Here is a 16635-nt window from a genome sequence, read left to right on the forward strand (position 1 = left end):
CTTCATAAAATGACTTATGAGGAGAGATTGAAGAACCTAAATATGTACACCCTGGAGGAAAGGAGGAGCAGGGGTGATAAGACTTATTACTTTGTTTTTGTTCAATGTAAAACTTCTTTTATTCTGTTCTATGTAAACCGCTATTTGTAGCGATAGTTACTGTTCTTTGTGAACCGGGGTGATATGTATATTATACAGGAACCTCCGGTATATAAATTAATTTAAATAAATAAATAAATAAATAAGACACAAACTTTCAGATACTTGAAAGGTTTTAATGATCCATGGTCAACAAACCTTTTACGTTGGAAAAAAATCAGTAGAACCAGGGGTCACGATTTGAAGCTCCAGGGAAGAAGACTCAGAACCAATGTCAGAAAGTATTTCTTCACAGAGAGGGTGGTGGATGCCTGGAATGCCCTTCCGGTGGAAGTGGTGAAGACTAAAACTATGAAGGATTTCAAAAGGGCATGGGATAAACACTGTGGATCCATACAGGCTAGAGGATGGGAATGAAGAGAAGAGCCATGGGGGTGGATTACTGGAGTGGAGGCTACTACCTGGTGATTACTACCCTTACTCAATAAGCCTTTGCACGGTTAATGCAACTCCAACATTGCTCTCTGCTTCAAAGGCAAGGGGAAATGTGGAAAAGAGGATTTGCATTCAGATAACAACCAACAAAGACTGAACTTCACAATCTGGGTAAACAAATAAGCGTGGGGGTAGCTTGCTTATTACGGCGGTTACTACCCCAAACCAATTAAGCCTGATACATCACTTTGAATGCATATACAGCGTTGCTCTCTGCTTCAACGGCAGGGGGGAAATGTGGAAAACAGGATTTACATTCAGACAACATCCAACGAGGCATTGATCTGTGCAGTCTGGGTAAACAAGCATCGGGGTAACTTGCTTGATGCGGCGGTTACTACCCTTAACCATTAAGCCTTATGCTCACCTTTGATGCAACTCCAACATTTCTCTCTGCATCAATGGCAGGGGATGGCAGGAAACTTGAATCAAACGGTTACCAACAAGGGCCCTGAAATTGGTGGTTGGTGAAACAGATAAGTATGGGAAAATAAGTGTGGGAGCTTGCTGGGCAGGCTGGATGGGCCGATTGGTCTTTTCCTGCTCCGGTCTGTCCTATCCCTGAGTCGGCGCTGCTCTTGTCCTGGGGGTGACTCCTTACTGGCTGGCGTGGCCCTGAAGTGCTAAAACCTTGGAGAAGAGCTCCCTCACATTCAGCTGGGGGCCCTGGGATTCCCCAAGCAATAGTTGGAGTAAAACCAAGATAAAAAAATCCCAATCCATTTCCTATTTTCATTTTTGTTTTAGCAAGCTTGAAAAAAGGACCAACCGAAAAGATGTTCATTAGTAGTCAGCTTACACAACCTGACAGGTTCATTTTTCAGATCTCTCTGAGCATCTCTTCGGTTGGTCCTATAATAATAATAAAGGTGTCACAACTACTAAAAGATTCCAGTTTTCCTCTAAGACCATTAGGATTCTCAGAGCTGCACAACTTATTTTACAGCAAAGTGCAATAAGCTTTCTAATATTGAATAAAGATGTGCCTCCGGGACGCTTTCATGCTACAGTGCCAACCAATTTTCAAGTCATAGGCCTTACATCCCTCATCAGCACTGATCAGATTTTAAGACTTTTTTTTTTTTTTTTTTTTATAAAGAGGAACCTAATAAAGATAACTCAGTGATAACTCACAGCATCAGATTTCAAAAAGAAAGCGCCTCAGGCAGAACACAATTATACAGAAGGACTCCTTTCCTTTCACCATTCTTGTTATTCCATGGGAGCTACATTATTCCTACTATAAGCCAAGATCACCGATGGCTTACACCAATGCTTATACAGGGATGGACACATCCTGGATGCCAGATTGCCATGGCACCTAGTAATCCTATTCTAGTGCTTGGGATGTATTGAGAGAGAGAGAGAGAGAGAGAGAGAGAATGAGAATGGGGCTAGCGCGGCTCTGGGAAGAACGGAAGCACACAAAGAGCTGGATCATCACAGCCAGCAAGAAGAATAAAGTGGTGCAGCCCCCAAAAGTGAAGCTGGCAGGAAAAACGGGGCAGAGAGACTGATTTATTTATTTATTTATTTATTTGTTGAGTTTTATATACCGTCATTTGGTGAAGCCATCACAACGGTTTACAAGATTCAAAAGGTAGTCTCTTAACATATGCGAATTAAGGGTACACCAGGATACATATTAGATCACTCTTGTATTATTCTGACCTGACCCTTTCACATAAAGTCTCAGCTCTGTAGTGGATAATTTTCTCTTTCCCCCTCTGTCCTGTAAGTCTACATAATGTAATTAGAGTCACAAGCAAAGTTGTTTGCAATGTCTGTATAAAGATACCTACTGTCTACAGGCAGAGGAAACAGAACATGAGAAATATGGCTATGTATTTACTACAAGTTGCACAGTTGCCCATCAGTAATGAAGATCAATGAAATCAATGTGAAGAAGAAGTCTGAGGTTAGAAAATAACAGCCATCTAGAAGAATGACCAGAAATCTAACACTATTCCTCTTGAGTTATATATATCCACACCTGGCCATTGCCCTAGAACAGCTGGAGGTTTGTGAAGGGATATGGCTTATACCATATGAAGGGCCTTCAGAAAGAGGTCACTTTTACTTTGTTAAGGGATGGGATGGCTACAGAGAAGGAGTAAGGATTGTGTAGAAGTGATGAGGAGAGTGAGCTTGAAAGTCAGGAGATTGAAAAAGAAGATAAAGGAATTAAAGGAAAAGGGTTAGAGAAACAGGAAGAGGATTTTGGGAGAAGAGAGAGGATAAAGATGGAGATGATAAAAAAAAAAGTCAGAAGACAATGGAAAAAAAACAGTTTAATGAGGAAAGACTTAAAGGTAAAAACTGAGAAGAATCAGAGGGTGTAAAACACATCACGCAAAGAAAAGTTAAACAATATTAAATCAATGGATCTCTACCAAATGGAATGAACCAATTAATAATGGTACATGGATTACTAGCTCCCCCGCGTGGGAGATGGAAAATGGTGTGCTCCCATGCTCTATAACCCTTATCTACCAGTTTATTGTGTGGAATCTTGAATTGATCCTTCCAGGGACAGCATGACCATGACTGTTCCCTGGTTTGGTTTATTTTTAAGGCCTCTGAGGTCTCTAAGGTTGAGACCTGGGTTCAGAGAAGAGAGCCTTTAACTCATTTAAGGACCATGTTTTGGAAACCTTTTTCTCGAGAGGGGAGTTTTTTTCCACCTTCATCTCATATTTTTGCTTTCTCTAACGTATGTAGGTTTTCTTTTTGCTTGTACTGAGTGTATTACTACTCAGGGACTCAGGTTTATGAGCTCATATCCAAAGGAGGAGGGTGCCTGTCACTGAGAGAGGACCAAAGGATCATTAGCATTATTGTAGGGATGACACAGGAGTCATCAAAGGGGAGAAGGAATAAATTGGAGAAGGAGGAGACTTTGTGGACCCACTCTGAGGTTAGGCGAAGAGGAGTAATACAGGTGCCGGTCAGGTACTATGAGTAGTAAGGAGAAGGATGAAGAGCTACAGGAGAGATAGGAGGAGAACTGGAACTATCCTTTAAGTACCATCTACAATGGAGTAGAGACTATTTTATGAACCTTAAGGGAGGGAAGGTTCTTAAGTGTCTTAAACCATAGGAAAGGGAAGCACTGACAAATATAAGTGGAGTTGGCTTTATTACCCACCTGCTTTAATGGATGTTAAGAACTGAGAATGTAATATAGGCTGATTTACTTTCTACTTGTCAGGTCGGTCACAAACGGTACAAGTGGGTCAGGTGTTTTCTTCATGGCATTCAATTTTGATTGGCAATCCCCAGGGTTCATCCTTATAAGCGTTGCTTTTTAATATCTACATGCAGCCTATTTGCAAGCTGCTGGCAGGGCTGACCCTGGGCTATCGCCTTAATGCTGATGACATTCAAATTTTACCTTCAAGTGGGTTCGTCTTAGGTTCAGTCCTTATTTCTTACTGTGTTGCCGCCATCCACCAATGGCTAACCCATAATGAACAAGCACTCAATCTTGCAAAAAAGGATTTGTTAATTATCCATCCTGCTGACTCTGTTGCCCCCCCCCCACCCCATTACAAATTGAGAACTGCGATATCCAACTTTCTGAGAGTATTAAAAGTTTGGGTGTCATTTTTGACTCTGGCCTGTCCTTTAAGAAACCGATCAGAAAAGTTGTCTGTATTGTTTTTTTTTTTCAAGTTGTGGACACTATGCGGTCTAAAATATTTGTTGTCCAACTGCGATTGTCACTCAGTCGTGTGCGCTATAATACTGCCACTATTGGATTATTGCAATGCGCTATATTTTGGCCTCTTTGCTTACCCTCTGCATGCACTGCAGCTTTTTCAGAATGTGGCTGCTCAGCTGATTTCTGGTACACACACGAGGGATCATCTCCCTCCTATTTTGTTCAATCTTCACTGGCTGCCTGGAGAGTCACATGCAGCTTGTAAAATCACTGTGCACGTGCATAAGCTTCTGGAGCTAGACTACTTTCCTTGGACAAATTGCTTGTCGAGGATTTAAAATCCATCGCAGGTCTTGAGATCCTCAATGTGATCGTGAGACGTGCAAAAGGGCGTTTTCGGTGGCAGCACCTATTCTGTGGAACCTTCTATCACAGGAATTGCGGTTAATTTATACAAAAACTTTCAAAGTTGCACTGAAAACCCATCTATACAGAATAGCTTATAAGTGATATTCTGAGAAGGTCCCTCTTTTAATTTAATTTATTTCAGATCTTGCATGGTAGATACTCTGGGTTGTTTCTTATGTTGTGCGTCTATTATATTGTGTGTGTAGCTTTGTAAGCCTCCTAGAGCCATTGTTATTGGCAGGCTATAAGTAGAAATAAATAAATAGAATAATGAGAACTGTAAAGAACTTTCATCAATTTCACCATTCATCAGTAAAAGTTATGCCGTAAACCATGTCAGCTTCTAGCATGATTATTGCTGCTGTCTGCACTTATATGATCATTAGTGCTGTTTACAAGAACATTATAGTGGGATCTGAGTAAATGGCACAGGGCCTAGAAGATTATTCTTACCCCCTACCCAGGGAATTTTGGACACTCAGATAAATTAACAGCATGGGAAGATTAAACTGTAAGAGTCTGTGTTTGAGATGTGGTTCTTGGGGATTTATCTGGGATTGCCAGCCCAAGGATTAAATACAATTCTAATTTGCTACACAATTTTGATTCACTACTTCACACCTATAGCACAGAGCACTACAGAAAGAATTTTGCTGTAAAATATTCCCTGTAGCACTTATATTTTTTTTAAATCTCTCTATTAGGACCCTCCCAATCCCTCCACCCCTCCCCCCCTTGATACATCTTTTCCTCACCCAATAAAAGTTTACTTTCCTCCTCGTTAACCTCCTTCCTCATACCATCCACTCTACTCTCTCCTTCCTAGCACCTAAATTTTGCAGGTGGCTCCTAGATCTGGCCCCAGATTTGTCTACGCCTGTAGCTCAAAGGTGTGTGTGTGTGGGAGGAGGAGGAGGGATAATTTGCATCCTCCATCTGTCATGGCAGACCCTGAAAGTGGCACGCTCCGGACCAGCATGGGAAGGAAGACTGCTGCTGCTGCGATGGCAGGCTCTGCCAGCCAAAGAGCGATACCCAGGGCGTGCCTTGGAGGCAGCCCATCTCCCCCATCCCCTCCCCAGCGTCAGCCAGGAATTTCATCCTGAGGAGGAGGAACTCCAGAGACCGCAGGGGAGAAAAGGATAAAGACAGGCAGTCTTTTACATTTTTGGCTTCCAGCTCAACTGGAACCAAGGCTGGAGTCCGGCACCACGAGCTTTCATTCATCACTACACGAGATCCCACCCCACCCGTTCAATATCCCGTCTCCCAGTCACTACAGCGACAGTCCTTGGTAGGGAACCGAGCACCGGAGCTCTTTCCAGAAGCCTGCAATTAATTAAACAAATAAAAGCTGCAGAATAAATTTATTGGCAGTCTAATAAAAACCTGTTAAATGAATCAATAGAAAACATTACTGGCAACACAGAGCAAGACAAATAAAATCAGAACTATCAGCAAAAAAAATAAATAAAAAATAAGCTCCAAACCCCCAATATCGACCAAAGCCAGATTAAAAAAAAAGCCAATTTTGGCCTTCTGTCCTGAATATTTATACCTAAGAAACATGCATGGCCTACGTGTGCAGAGCTGCTGCCTTAAATGACGCTTCCCTGTCTGAAACCCAGTGTAAGAACGCCAGCTCCAAGTGTTGCAAGGGACAGCTTGCAGGAGACTGGATCTGCCAATAGCCTCCGGATTGCTGCTCCTCCACAACAGAGCTTGCCATAGATGCTCTCTCTTCGGAGTTACTTCATCTGACAGGATCCTAGGCAGCCAAACCACAGAAGATGGCACCACAGTTTGCAAAAAGCTGCCTGCTCGGGTTCTGTGCCAGCAGCACAGATCCTACTCACGCACCAACATTATGGAGTAGAAAGATATGCCGGTTCATGGCTTATGGCAAGAAGAAATGGACCTTTCTTTTCTAGTTCTATCTTGCTATCTACATGCAGTGCAGTGCTGTTGTAGCTGTCTTGCACCTGGAGAAAGTCAGACTCTTCGCAGGCTGCAATACATTTTCATGGGACAAACATGAACATGATGCCAAGGTGTTGTAAATAAGTTTTGAAGGCCACACAAGTCCCTTTGTTGGATGTGTTGGTCCTATAACAGATGTCTTTATCAGACCTGGATTTGTGAATAGGCACACTAGGCCTGGGCCTAGGGCAGCAGAAATCTGGAGGAGGCAGCAGGCTGGCTGAAGATTTACTGCCTTACAGCTGTGCTATATCTCACTCAGCAGAGAGCAGCCCTCTGCTTCCTGATCCAAGCAGTGTGCAAACAAACGGGCCGATACAGTAAAAGTCGCGGGAGAGCGGGTGAACGCCCAGGCCACTCTTCTGTGCGCGCGATTCTGTATTTAAATGAGGGCCTGCGGCAAAAAGAGGCGCATCCCTAGCACCTTCTTTTTGACAGGAGCGGCGGCTGTCAGCGACTTTGAGAGCAGACACTCAATTTTGCCGGCATCGGTTCTCTAAACCCGCTGACAGCCACGGGTTCGGAAACCGGCAAAATTGAGCATCTGGTTTTCAACCCGCGAGCAGATTTCAAATTTTTAAAAAATGTTTTAAACTTTTTTTTTTTTTTTAAACTTTTGGGACCTCCGACAATATTGCCATGAAATATCACCAGTTTTTACTGCTTTTCTGTGCGCTTTCCCAGTGCCCGGAGAAATTAACGCCTACCTTTGGGTAGGTGCTAATTTCTGAAAGTAAAATGTGCGGCTTGGCTGCACATTTTGCTTTCTGAATCGCGCAGGAATACCTAATAGGGTGTCGAAAACGCGCGTCCAGTCGCGGGTTAACAGTGCGCTCCTCCGGAGCGCACTGTACTGTATTGGCCTGAAAAAGAGAGGGGGCGGGGAGACTGGAACAGGGCAAAGGCTTCATTTTGGGGAGGTTAAGAGGGACTGAGTGGGCTTCACTGGAGGATAAGAGTGCGTCTATGGAGAGAGAGAGGGGAGTGGGGAAAGGAGGCAGTGTTATGTGTGTGTGAGAAGGGATTTGTGCTGTGTGTGTGTGTGAGAAGGGATGTATGTTGTATGTATGTGTTGTGTGAGAAAGGAAGTGTGTTTTGTGAGTGAGAAGGCATAGGTGAGTTGTGTGTATGTCTATGCCAGACTGGGTGAATGGTTAGAAGATTGTTGGAAGGGAGAGCAGGACCAGAGCACAGTAGGGGCACCTGCCACCTTCTTGCCCTTCCCTCCCCTCCCCCCCCCCCCCCCAGTTCACATTCTCTTGCCTTGCTCTTGGATTCTATTGCCCAGATCCAGCAACCTATGAATTTTTCCTATCTCTTCCTTCTCAACAGGTCCTGGAACGCACCCCTAACCCCTCCCTCAGTCCCAGAAGTTCCGTCCCTCTCCCTCTTCCATCTCAGACTCCTGATCTCCTGCACCCCCCACCCCGATCTTCCCCGATCTCTTGTCCTTCTCCTATCCACATTCCAAGTCTTCCTCCCGTCCTCTCCCAATCCCTAGGATCTTCTCCCTGTACTGTTTGATACATCTTTTCCTCACCCAATAAATGAAAAATAAATTATACAAACACAAGCAAGTTTTATAATGTAAAATAAAAGATGGAAATGTTAGTCAATGTACTTCAGAGGTTTTACATTTTAGCCACAGATTCTATCCCTGAGCTGCAGTAGGAAACTCTGGGACTGTGCGAAGCCGCACATTTTACTTTCAAAAATTAACGCCTGCCCAAAGGCTGGCGATATTTTCTGCCGGTGCTGGGGAAGTGTACAGAAAAGCAGAAAAAAACTGCGATATTAAGACAGAGGCCCCAAAATTTAAAAAAAAGGTAAAAAGTAAAAAAAAAAAAAAAAAAAAAAGTTAAATCGGCCCGCAGGTCGGAAGACGGACGCTCAATTATGCCGGCGTCTGTTTTCCGAGCCCGTGGCTGTCAGCGGGTTTGAGAACCGACGCCGGCAAAACTGAGCGTCAGCTGTCAAATCCGCTGACAGCTGCCGCTCCTGTCAAAAAGGAGGCGCTAGGGACGTGCTAGTGTCCCTAACGCCTCTTTTTACCGCGGGCCCTCATTTAAATACTGGATCACACGCCCAGAAGAGTGGCCTGGGCGCGTGTTGGGAGAGCGGGCGTTCACCTCGGAGTGCCGGCTCTCCCGCCGATTTTACTGTATCGGCCTATATGTGAGGCAATGGAGGGTGAAGTGACATGCTTAAAATACCTCTGGAAAACAAACTGCATGCACATCTATCAGTAAGGATGGCTTTTTTACCCCCCCCCCTTTTTTTTTTTTTTTTTTTTTAAAACACCTGAGGAAAATGCCTTCAAAACCAACAGTTATCTCCCACAGAGAACGCTTAGCTCTAATGCTTTACTTATATTGTTTCTCTATATTCAGATAGCTGGAGCTCCACCTAGTGGACAATTAGCCAATTTACAGGACATGAAGAAGAAACCAAACACAGGGACTGTTGAAATATCAGGTATTAAAACCTGTGCTATTTATAGCACAGATTTTCTTTTAAGTGTCATAAAAATGTGTTAACACGAGATTTAGTAAATTAATGGTATGCAAATGACCAGTGAGTGAAAAAAAAAATCAAGCTGGTTTTAACACTTTTTTGTTTTGTTAACATTTTTTGGTGCTTGTGGGAGTGGTGGTGAGCAAGGATCAAAGCTTGGACAAGAAGGTGATTCAGTCTAGCACAGAAGCAGTGGGAGCTGAACAGTAGGTGCTTGGAAGCATGGAACTGAAACACAAACTTTTTGTTGTCCTCTGAGGTGAAGAGGCCGATCACTGGCATTCCCTAAAGACTGAACAAATCACCAGCAAGCCTTTGATCTAAGGACCACACATGTGGTTGCAGCACTCTGCTGAGATGGTCCACCAACACATTTTGGACTCCTGGAAGGTCACCTAGATATGAGCATTATGATGACTGGCCCAAAACCAGATTTGGAGGGCTTCTTTGCAGAAGGCATACAAACCCATGCTTCCACGCTGGTTTACATAGAACATGGCCACCTGATTGTCCATCTAGATCAATATTCTAATGCCCGATAGGTGAGAGAATGCTTTTAGCACTTACTGTTTGGCTCATAGCTCCAGCAGGTTGATCTGAAAATGGATTTCCACTGTGGACCACAACTCTTGAGTACTTGTAGTGTTCTGTGTGTCCCCCACCTCTTGGTGGTGGTGTCAGTACTCAGGATCACTTGATGCGGTGGGATTTGCAATGTGAGATTTGTCCACCACTAAAGGGATGCCCTCATCTTGGGGGTTTCGAAGATTTGGTAGGATAACAGCTTTAGAGAGTCCACTGAAGGCTCCACATGTGCAGACGATAAGAACTACATGCTCTGCTGCAGTCAAGTGCTCCAGAAGAACCAAGGCCGATCTTGCAGGTGCTCAGTGCTGCAATGTGGCAGCAATGTGGCTCTTTCGATGGGAAGAAAAGCCTTCTCCTTGACAGAGTCTATCCAGGTTCCTATGAACTAGATCCTTTCAGGTGGAGTCAAATTTGACTTGAGAAAGTTGACTAGGAACCCCAGGGGAAGTTAGATGGTTGCTTCAAGAGTCTCCAAAACTCTTGTTGGAGGTGGACCAGTCACAAACCAATTGTCCAGGTAAGGGAATATGCAGAGTTCCTGCCAATGACGACGCACAACCATTACTACAAGGCATTTTGTGAATCACTCTTGAGAATATGAAAAGGCCAAAAGGAACCATCTTGTACTAGTAATGAACAACCTTCATCATAAACCTGAGGAACTTTTGATAAGAGGGGTGCATGGTGGAGTGCTGACAAGCATCTTTCAAGTCCAAAATGCACATCTTTTGGCTGAATGAATGGGAGAAATGTCTGAGGGAGTTGAGGAAATTACAGACCGGTGAGCTTGAAAGTCAGTACCAGGAAAAATAATTGAAACTATTATAAAGAAAAAAATGACTTACTATATAAATGATCAATAATTCTATTCTTTATAATAATTTCAACCATTTTTCCTGGCACCGATGTCTTGGATCACCCCTGGAGCCCTTTTTAAAAACTGGGGTTATGTTGGCCACCCTCCAATCGTCAGGGGCTGGAGCTGATTTTAATAATAATAGACAGATTACCAATAGTAGGTCTGCAATTTCATTTTTCAGTTCTTTCAGCACTCTGGGATGTATATAATCTGGTCCAGGTGATTTGCTATTCTTTAGTTGTTAATTGTCCCATTTGCATCTTCCAGGTTCACGAGCGCCCGTTTTAATGCATGTCTTATTGCATTTGCCCCTTAAAGAGAGAGCAGGGTTTCCCTCAGGTTAGTAGTCTGCCAAACTGGCAAGGGTCTCCCAGAGAAGCAAAAGTCAGTCAGAACAGACTGTAGTAGGCCGAGAGCTGCCACTCCAGGTAAGGTATGTCCTAATAAAGAAAGTGTAGAACCTGCTGCTAGCCACATGACAAGAGGAAACAGAGGTTTACGATGAAGGTTCGGTTGTGGCACAGAGTTTATGCCAACGTGTGCTGAATGTGCCTGAAGTCTTACTGGAGGCTCAGGGGAATGGAACTGTGAAGAAACAGATGTTAAAAAGGAAATAAAGAAACTGTACACTGAAGTGCTTGGCCAGACTACCATTTCGGGCGAGTCCACATATGTCTGGAGAAACGTCTCATGACAATCGGTGAAGTTTTATGACTTACAACATTTTTGTGGCATTTTTTTTTTATTTTGCTTAATTTTTTATTGCATAGTAGTGGGAAATGCTGGATTTTTAACATGGAGCTTAAATTGAGCACAAATGTAAAAATACATTGTGTATGCAAAATATGTGCAAAGTCTGCATATTTGCTTTCTTTGCCCCACCCTTAATCCTGGCCTTAGACTTTATTAACTGTATTAGCATCTCCTTTTTCTTGTGGGGGGGGGGGGGGGGGAGGACTGTAAGCTCCTGAACACTGCTGCACTGAATGCTGCAGGGAACTGATAAAGCCGTGGAATAAACATATTCTGTTAAAGCCAAGTAACTAGTCATTCTTCCCACTTCCTTACCACCCCTTCACAAAAATGCTTTTTCTAAGAAACTGGCTCAGTGTTTATTTGCATTTCAGGGCATGAATCTAAGATGTGCACGTAAATACTGATGTGATCTGGTGCGTGCAGAGGCCACCCTGCCGCGTAACTTTACTTTTGCTATGAATGACATGTTAGTTAAAAAAGAAAGAAAACTAGGCAGATCTGTTAATTGTTTTCGTCTGGACAGGACTAAGGTTTACAGCTATGTCACTGGCAGTTTGGTTTAAGAACATAAGAAATTGCCATGCTAGGTCAGACCAAGGGTCCATCAAGCCCAGCATCCTGTTTCCAATAGAGGCCAAACCAGACAAGAACCTGGCAATTATGGAGTTTATTTTCTATTGATTCGGCAAGTACTTCCCATCTCTATCTTTTTCTTGAAGGTGAAAGTGTGCTTATTAACTATATTTTTATGGATTTGGTTGGTAATGGCAATTTCCGCCTTTTTTAAATTGGTGATCAGACCAGGGCAATATCGTGTGCAACATATTGATTAGGCAATTACTGGTATTTGCAAATATTAGGTCTAGAATGTGACCTGGTTTTGAGTGTGAGTGGGTTTCAAGACAAATTTTGACCATCCCAGGGCTTCCATTGCTTCTAAAAACATTTCACAGGTTAAGGAGTAGACTAGTGGTTAGAGATGCAGACTATGAACCAGGAGACCAGGATTCAAATCCCACTGTTGCTCCTTGTGACCTTGGGCAAGTCACTTTACCCTCCATTTCCTCAGGTACAAACTTAGGGGTAGATTTTATAATTTTGTGCAAGTGCATACTTTTGTTGGCGCACCAGGCGCGAACAAGAGTACGAGGGATTTCAATAGATACGCGCGTATCCATTAAAATCCGGGATCGGCGCGCGCAAGGCTGCTGATTTTGGGCAGCCTGCGCGCGCCGAGCCACGCAGCCTGCCTCCGTTCCCTCCGAGGCCGTCCGAAATCGAAGCGGCCTCAGAGGGAACTTTCTTTCGCCCTCCCCTCACCTTCCCCTCCCTTCCCTACCTAACCCAGCCCCCCGGCCCTATCTAAACCCCCCCCCCCACCTTTATCGCCGGATTTACGCCTGCCGGAGGCAGACGTAAATCTGCATGCGCCAGCAGGCTGCTGGCGCGCCGTCACCCGACCCGGGGGCTGTTCCGGAGGGCACGGGCACGCCCCTGGAACGCCCCCGGGCCGAAACCACGCCCGTGGTGCCGCCCCCGAAACATCGCGTCACCTGCGCCACGCCCCCGAAACGCCGCGTCACGACCGCCACGCCTCTCCATGCAAGCCCCAGGACTTATGAGCGTCCCGGGGCTTGCGCACGCTGCCGAGCCTATGCAAAATAGGCTCGGCGCTCGCAGGAGGGGTTTGGGGTAGATTTTCGGGGGGTACGCGTATCCTATGCGCGTACCCCTTTGAAAATCTACCCCTTAGATTGTAAGCCCTCACCACCGCATTGTTGCCTGGTCTTCAGTGGGCAGTCAGGAGTCACCGGAGAAGCGCCTTTCCCTATTGCCGCCGCCACTGGGACCACCAGTGTGGAGGGCCCAGTTGATCCTGCAGCTGCCACTGCCACTGATGGGGGATCTCTGTTGGAGGACTGATTGACCTCGCCGCCCTTAGTGTTGCCGCGGCGGTGTTGTCTGGTCTTCGGTGGGCGGGTGGTGGGTGGTCCTCCCCAGCGCAGTGCCTCCTCTCCCTGCTGCCACCGCCACTGGGACCACCAGCGTGGAGGGCCCAGTTGACCCTGCAGCTGCCACTGCCACTGATGGAGATCTCCATTGGAGGCCTGGTAAGCCTCACTGCCCTCAACGTCGCTGCCACGTTTGCCTGGTCTTTGGTGGGCGGGTGGTGGGCAATCCTCGCTGGTGTGGCACCTCCTCTCCCCACGGCTGCCTGTGGTGGAGGGCCTATGACCCTGTATCTGCCAACGGGGATCTCTGTTGGAGGCCTGGTAGTCCTCGCCGCCCTATTTTTATAAGGAGTTTGCTTCACTGAAAATAAATAAAGAGAGGGGCCAGATGGGATACATCCAAGGAAATGCAGAGAAACTCTAGCAGCTTACCTGCCTGACCTTTAGAGTTCTGGAGATTGGAGACAGGCATATATGGTTCCTCTTCAGAAAAAGTAGTAGTAGTAGTAGTAGTAAGGAAGAAACTGGAAATTATAGGCCGGCCAGACTGACCTTTATGGTCAGTCTGGCCGGCCTATAGTTTCTAGTTTATGGAATCTAATGGATTACAAGATCCGAAGCAGCACAATTTTTACAGAAGTAGGTCTTATTAGATAAATCTGATCAATTTCTTTAACTGAGTAACCAGAGAGTTGATCTGGGAGAGCATTAGATGCAGTGTATTTGGATTTCAGTAAGGCCTTTGACATGGTTCCACATAGGCAACTTATAAATAAACTGAACACCTTTGGTATGTGTCCTAATTTGACTAAGTTAGAAACTGGTTGAGAGGGAGGCATCAAAAGGTAGTGGGGTAAATGGAGTACACTCTGAAGAGAAAGGTGTTATTAATGGTATGCTACAGGGATCAGTCCTTGGACCAGTTCTTTTCTACATTTTCATAAGCGATAATCCTTTGGGAAAGGCTTGTCTTTTTGTGAATGATATAAAAATCTGCAGCAGGGTAGGCACTCTGGATGGTATGGAAAGCATGAGGAGGTATCTAGTGAAGCCTGAAGAATGGTTTAGAGTCTGGCAGCTAAGATTTAATGTTAAAATATGCAGATCATGCATTTGGGCACCAAAAACCCAAGGGAGTAGTACAATACAGGGGGTGAAAAACCTCTATGCATGAAACAAGAGTGGGATGTGGAAGTGATCGTATCTGATGATTCCAAGGTAGCCAAATAAATGGATAAGGCAAAGACAAAATCCAGCAAGATACTTGAGTGCATAGGAAAAGGAACGGTCAGAAAAAAAGGTTATGCTGCCCCTGTAGAAGTCCGAGGCGAGACCTCATTTGGAATACTGTGTACAATTCTGGAGACCATGCCTTCAAAGGATATAAACTAGATGGAGCTGGTCCAAAGGTTGGCTTCTAAAATAGTGGTACTCATTGCAAAGTGAATGGAGAAAAACTTAGAAAGACGGTATAGGGGCGATATGACAAAGACATTTAAATACCTCCAAGGAATCAATGCACGGGGGGAGGCCTCTTTCAATGGAAAGGAGGTTCTGGAATGAAGAGTCATGGGATGAGTGTGAAAGAGAGTAGACTCAGGAGTGATTTAAGACAATATTTCTTTACAGAAAATAGTGGTGGATATATGGAACAGCCTCCCAGTGAAGGTGGTAGAAACAAGGAAATATCAGAATTCAAGAAAACATAGAACAAGCACAAGGAATCTCTAAAGGAGTGCTAGGGATTGTAGAACTGAGCAGGAAGTGTGAATGGGCAAACTACATAGGCTGTATGGTCCTTTTCTGCTGTCGTGTTTCTGTGATGCTACTTCTGATTCTAATTTGTGATCCCTTATTTTGTATTTAGTGAGGTACCTAGGAGGTTAGGTATTCTGCTAGCGTGTAAGCTTTGTGTAGGGATTTGTAACAGTCCTGTTTTTCCAATAGGAGGTGTATGAATGTTTTAGGGTCTGGTGGAATATTAGTATTGTTGCCTTTTCTTATAGGGTAGTTACAGTTTGAATTCTGAGAGTTAGTGCTGCTTTGGTATGGTAAGTTTGCTATATAGAATCTGAGACACATTTTTGTAGGGTTTTGTGTTACTTCACAAAGTGCCTGAGAATGGAGAGACTGAGATACTGTTACTAAAGAAACAAAATAATTTGAACTGTTTTCTCTATGGTGAGTAGTAAGGAGAAACAACCCAGTTTAGCCTAGCCAGCCATTTCAGAGATTACCTTCAATCAAGGTACTATAATTTTTTTTATTAATAGATGTAGGTATTTCTTGGGCCTGTGTGTGTGTGTGTGTGTGTGGGGGGGGGGGGGGTATTTGAAGTCTACCATCTAAAATCAGAGATGTTACATTCAGACACTGTGACATGATTTCTAAAATATATTAATATTTAAAAGTCTGATGTCCATGTATGTGATTTTAAAGGCTTGTATTGGGAAGGATGGTGGCGAAAACAATGATTGTTGAGTTTACATTAAAAAATATCTCAAAGGATGCCTATGGACTTGAAAGTTACTTATTTTATTTATTTAGATTTATATTCCTCTTTTTGCACTTTTTTTGAGGGCAATGGAGGGAGGCAACAGTGGGTCATAGCCCACTGCTCTAACCACCAAACTACTCCTCCACTCCACTACTTGGGGTGGGGGCTCAAGATTCAAAGGTTTACCTAGAACAGTGGTTCCCAATCCTGTCCTGGGAGATCCCCAGCCAGTCAGGTTTCAGGATATCTGTAATGGGTAAGCTTGGCTGGGAGATAGATTGGGGCTGCCTCGGGGCCTGTGAGGATGTGCTGGTTCACAGGTCCTGTGCTGATTTTATTTCAAGTTTCTGCAGGGCATGAAGGGACAAGCCAAAAGGACTGCTATTGGGCAGAAAGTTGGGGTGGGGATTTCTAAAATATATGGGTTTTTAAATAGTCAACTTATATATATCCCTTCTCATATCATGGCATGGGTAAAGGATCTGGATAAGTCATTAGGGGATAAAGTGTGGGACCTGTGTTTTTTTTCGGTACAAAGAGAAGTTCTATTTCAGCATTAATTGTTGAAAACAGCTATAAAGTCCTGTTTCGTTGGCACTTAACACCTGTCAGGTTACATACGTTTTACCCTAAACTGGGAGATATGTGGTATGAGAGGCATTATTATACATTTGTGGTGGGAATGTCCGAAAATGGTTCTTTTTTAAAATGATATCTTACATTTGATCAATGAGAAATTAGGAAAAATGATTCCGAAGGAGCATTGTTCTTTCTTTTACATATACCTATGCTGGAAGAGGATTCTCAGATATTATTCTTATCC

General features: G+C 44.2%; 1 protein-coding gene across 1 annotated transcript in view; it reads right to left on the reverse strand.

Annotated features, from left to right (window-relative positions):
- The window catches only part of LOC115099137 (guanine nucleotide-binding protein G(q) subunit alpha), a 516345-nt gene that overhangs the window by 73027 nt on the left and 426683 nt on the right, over positions 1–16635 (reverse strand). The window lies entirely within an intron of this gene.

The sequence above is a fragment of the Rhinatrema bivittatum genome, chromosome 1 (genome assembly GCF_901001135.1).
Source record: "Rhinatrema bivittatum chromosome 1, aRhiBiv1.1, whole genome shotgun sequence".
Taxonomy (NCBI): Eukaryota; Metazoa; Chordata; class Amphibia; order Gymnophiona; family Rhinatrematidae; genus Rhinatrema; species Rhinatrema bivittatum.